We start from the raw sequence: 6,041 nt of genomic DNA, 5'->3' as shown, positions 1-6,041 counted from the left end.
AGATATTTCATGATCGATAAGTAATGAGGTTAGTTTTTGATACCTTCATTTATAGTTTGTAATCTTTCAAATTTTTTTTTTTTTTTCAGTTAACCTATTACATGTTAGTTTATTCAATATTTCATGTTTGTTAATTTATTTGATGCAAGTTTGCCAAGTTTTCTTTATTAATTAATTCTTTAAAAATATATTGGTTGATAGTGTGTAGTTCCTCAAGTTAATTAGTTTTATTAGTTAATGTATTGCATATTAGTTTATTAAAATACTTCAAGTTAGTTAATTTATTAGATAATTTTCCTTTTTAATTATTTTTTAAAAAATGGTATTGAAAAACTACCAAAAGTTTAATAGGGAATACCCAGATAAGGTAAATGGGGTGATTAAAAAATTTAAATAAATATTTATATATTATACCAAATTCTTTTAACCTAATAGAAATTAGGGGTATCCCAAATAACTAAATGAGTTCTACCTAAAATCTTTAGATATATAAAAAAAACTGATTTTTACCTTTTAGAAATGTCATGTGATTAGTTAAAGATAAAATAATATAATTATTAATGTTCAAAATATATGCCAGGAGATGTTAGGGATGATAATAGTTACCAAAATGACCACTCTAATCTCAATAACAACCTAACAAATCAATCAAAGGAATTCAATATAATCAATCAGAATATAAGTAAGGAATATAAAGATATTCAATGAGACAAAAGATTTTTACATAGAAAACCCCAACAAACAATGGACATAAAAATCATGAGGTTTAAGACCTACTAATCTAAATCCACTATTTGAAATCAAGTCACACATATTTACTTGACCACTTTACCCTAAAGACTTACTTTATAGAACCTACAACCCAATTCACGTCTACGATGCAGTAACTTCCTATTGCTCCTTAGTAGATCCTTCAACCACTTCGAAGGGATGATAATCTTCAACCTAATAATCAAAGATCAAATCTTTGAATGAGATATCAAGAATGAAATGGCATGTTAGGGTTTCTCTCTAGGATCTCTAAATCAACTAAAGCAAAATCTCTAACCTTTAATGGGTTATCAGGGAGGTATTTATAAGCAAAAGCCTAAACAATTTCAATATCTTAAGTTTCCAAATTAGAGTTTGAGTGAAATTCATCCAAAATCCGTTTCTAAACTCGATAATATGCTCATGACCGCTTAAGCAGACTTCAAACCGGTTGAGCGAACTCAAAACCACTTGAGCAGGATTAATTGCTCGAGTAGTCCTTGTTTCTTTTGAAAAGTCATTTTAAAATATTTAGTAGGTAGAGAGCATCTCACATTAACCTCTTTGCCTTAAACTATTAGGATAGAGCCCTTAAAAGCATGACATGATGTAACAAAATTTGGAATTCATTATTTATTTATTAATATTCTAGTTTCACTTTTATCTATCCTTATTCCATGTATTGTACTTTATGAGCATTATTGCCTACATCTTTTGCATTGTATGTGATTTGGGTGTAGTAGGAGTTGCATGGAAGATCCAAGTTATAGGTTCCTTGCAAATGGATGACTTTTTCACAACTGGTTCATAAGTCTAGGAAATCCATTAGAGCCTATAGTGAACCACCTCCTAATTGGAGGGATAATTGGTCTTGGCTATTGGAATGGATTTCCCATGGTGAGTGCACTAGTGTGTATAGTTACACATTGGATTGGATCTATGGTAAGTCATGACTTAAGGCTATCAAGTAGTCTTGACCTCACTAAGTTGCCTCATTGTGTCATCTCTCAATCTTGAGAGAATATTAAACTTGTGTTAAAGTTAGCAGTGGTTTTGACCTACAAATGAGATCGTAAGCTAATCATATATTCCTTATGGATTGGGCCACTGTTGTTGGAAACCGGTAGCAATAGGTATTCTCAATGGAGGCGCCATGATATCTAATGGGATTGAGACAATGTGTCCCCTTGGGTGATCAAAATGAGGTGTTTTCACGGAAACTATGGTCATAGTAGTTCCTTAAGTGGAACTTGACATAAGCTCTTTGAGAGCTAAGATATGTCAATTGAACACACAATGTGAGGATCTATAACTCAAGAATAGTAAAGGTAGTCTTGAAAGGCTGATAGCTTTCACCTTGTTAAACTATGGACACTAGTTCATGGGGAGATTAAACACAATGGATAGGATACTAGAGTTTAGTTGATTCTTTATAGTGGGATGTTGAATCAACTTTAGAATTGAATTATAAGGGAGTCAATACTCCTATAGATCCCAATGGTACCCACTCTGAGCTCATATACCTTGTTGGCATGGGTTATGAGGGTTGGATTGACTCTAGGTTCACTTTTGTGAATAAAGGCGTTTTGGTAATTATGCATGGTTGCATAGGAGTAAATGAACAAGGTCTTTGGATTAGGCTTTAATTAATTAGTTAGTAGGCCTTATTGGGTTGGTTAATTAATTAGGACCCAATTTAGGCTAAATTAAGTGACCTAAGCCCATGTGTGCTCAAGTCACCTAAGCCTAGTTCCAAACTTTATAAATACCCCATAGAGGTTAGGTTTCCATAACCTTTTGTCTTCCACCATCCAGAGACAAAGAGAGTCATAACCTCCACCCTCCTTTCCTCTCCACTCAAAGTGTGCTAAAAACAAGGTTGAGTCATTAGGTAGAAGCTTGTGGGTTTGTGAGATTGCCAACAACTTCAAGGTCATCTTCAATACTTGGAATTTAAGGTTTAGGAACATCTAAACCTAAAGGTTAGTACTTTAACCCTAAAAAATCATTTTTGAAAATTTGAGATTGTTTTCATTGCTTAAATCTAAGATTTTAACATAGACATGAAAAATTCTTAAGACAAGATTAGCATACTTTTTAAGTTCAACTCTCGGACTATGCAAGTAGGACCACTTTAGGTGATTCAACTATTTTATATCTAAATTAACAAAGATCCTTAATATCAATATTATCATGTGAAGAGTTCCAATTTTAGGATTGACCGCTCTTACTATTAAAATATCTAGTCTTATGTTTAAGAAAATCCTCATTCCTTAATTCCTTTGCCCAAACCACTGTTGAAATTCGCAATGACCGAGAATTGAGATGGACTTTAAGATGATGATGAAAGTCCATACCCTTGATAGGCTTAATATTGGAGGCTATAGGCTTGCCTATGAACTACTCTTACTTGATCATTTGAATTGATTAAGAGCTTTAGGGCTTTTGTAATTACGATGATGAATAAATTATCTTCTATGTCTAAAAAATTTTGAAAATTTTTATTTCATAAATTAGAAACATTTTGTAATAAGGCAATGTGAACTTTTAAAATTTTCATCAAAATATTTTATTGAAAATTTAATTTGATAAGAAATATGCTCTCAAATTCTAAAATCTATTTTCATAAAATTGTCATTTACATAATTCCAATTTGAAAAATATCTTATCTTGGAAATTTTTTCAAAGAAATTTATTTTCATCAAATTACTAAGTTTCCTTAAATCATTTTAGTAATGTCCTTTAATGATAAATTACTTCCTCTGAAATTTTCCAAAATATTTATTCCCAAATTGGGAACTCTAATATAATAAGAAACTTCAATTTATGAAAATTTGAGAGCATCTCCGATAAGGAAATATGTAATTTTGGAAGATTCTAAAAAAATGTTTTAAGAAATTTGAAAATCATTAAGAATAATAAAAAAAATAAACTTTAGCTCTCACGATTAAAAATTCCTCATAAAACATACTTTCCTTATTTCTATACCTTTTCAATTTAATAAATATTGTTAGATTTGGAATCTAATTTGCATACCAATTTATTTCATTAAAATGATTATAACTATAAATTCTAATAATATTCTTAAAGATAAATTATGCATTTTAAACAAAGTTTCAATTTTTTTTTAATTGAGGAATAGTGCAATAAGAAAATTTCTAAAATTTGAAAATAAAAAATAAAAATCCAAACAACACTTTATCCAATAAGGAAAACTTTAATAAAAATATTTAAAATCCTTGAGAATAATTTTAAAAAAGAAAATTTTGCACTTTTGATTTAAATTTTATTTTAACAAAATTTATTTCCTTAATATATAGTATTCATAAATTTAATAAGTAATATCTTTTTGGACTCCAATTTTCTCAAAAATTTATTTCCATTAGATTATTAAGTTTGTTTTTTTTTGCAAAACATATATAATAGGAAAAATATACATATTAGGCATAAAAAATATAAAAAAGAAAATTCCAATAATTTCCCTCAGCCTTAAGGATCCTATCACATACTTGGTAAGATTTCTTGGGATTTAAAAATCCAAATTTACCAAGATACCCTTATAACAAAAATTACGGTTAGTAAAAACAAAAACCCTTAAAATCTAGAAAACAAGTTAGTATCGGTCGTTGTACAAAGGAGTGTTTGAGTGAGAGAATGAGTGAGAGCGAGAGAGAGATAGAGAGAGGAGGGTTAGGTTTTTTAAAAGACCACTAGTATGAAAGGTAGAGTTTATCCTCAAAACCCAAGGGGTTTATATATACTCTCTTGTGAGCTCAAGTGACTTTGACCCAACTTGGGCTTAGGTCTTGATCCATCCCTTAATGAACTCTAACTAATTAATTAATTCAATCTAGAAAAACTTAAAATAATTAATTATAATTCTTAAGAAATCTTTCACTTCTATCAAAATGTCCTTATGCACATAAATGATCAATTTTCCATAAAACTTTAAAACTTTATGCTTATAAAGACTATGAGCTTGAGTGGGGCCCACTAAGACTCATAGGAAAATATTTTCTTTTAGAATCTAATTCTAAAGTTGACTCAATATTCCACTAAAGAAAGTCAATTGCACTTTCATAACCTATGACATTACACTAAGATGAAAATTGATTAAATCCAATTTAATAAATTTCTCAAGTTTGTGACCTTTATCTATTCGAGTTTGAACTAGGGTCCATAATCTAACATAGTGAAAGCTATTACACTCTTAAGATTACGTCTACCATCCTTGAGTCTCAAATCCTCCTATTATATGATCAAATTGACATAATATATCTCACAAAAAGTATGAGTCAAGCTCTACTAAAGGAATTACTATGGTCCCGAATTTTGGGCTAACAAGTGTTTAAGATAACCTAAGATGACACACTATCTAAAATAAAATCTATGAGATATCATGGTACATGTCTTAAGAATGCCTACTAATTAATAGTGACCTAATCCATAGGGAATATAAATACCTTAACACTAGCATAGTATTCTGTCATGGTCTAGAGACTATATGACATAGTAGCATGATGAAATCATGATCACATGATAGTCAATGTCACAATTCACCATAAATCTTGTCTAATGTGTAATCATACACACTAGTGCACTCAACATGGAAAACCTATCTAATGATAAAGGTAAGTCATCTCTCTTATTAGGAAGTAGTGTGCTATAACCTTAAATGAATTACCTATGTCCATGAACTAGCTATAAGCCACTCGTCAAAATACAAAGAATTCATAACTTCAATCTTTTGTGCAAGTCCTAATACACCCAAGTTACATATATTACAATCATGCAATCCTGAATGATAAAATAAACCATAATGTAAAAGTAAGATGGTAAAGTGAATCTAAAAACTCATAAATATGTCATGTCATACTTTGAAGGACTCTATCTCCACAATTGATAATCTACCAAATTAAATGCATGAAATTCAATAATAAAAACTTGAACTTAGTAACCAAATCTACAATTTTATGTAAGACCTTGTTAAAATGGCTTATGAAAAGTGATTGATATTACAAAAGAATATAAAATCAATGATGTGAAATGGATTTTCAAACTTACTAATTGCTTTGGTTATGTGACAAATGAAATTGAATATAAGAAATCAAAGTCAATGACAAATGGTTATGTGAATAACATCTTGGTTATGTAGAGTTCTCCCATATTCAAGATTTCTTATAGTTTAATTTGTCAAACATATGGTTATGAAGTTGGCCTTTCTATAAATTTGTACAATAGTAGTTTCACCTTGACTATCAAAGTTTCTCTCATTTTGGTAATTGCTTCGA

This window comes from Vitis vinifera, chromosome 12 (assembly GCF_030704535.1).
Source record: "Vitis vinifera cultivar Pinot Noir 40024 chromosome 12, ASM3070453v1".
Classification (NCBI taxonomy): Eukaryota; Viridiplantae; Streptophyta; class Magnoliopsida; order Vitales; family Vitaceae; genus Vitis; species Vitis vinifera.
This window is presented reverse-complemented; position numbering follows the sequence as displayed.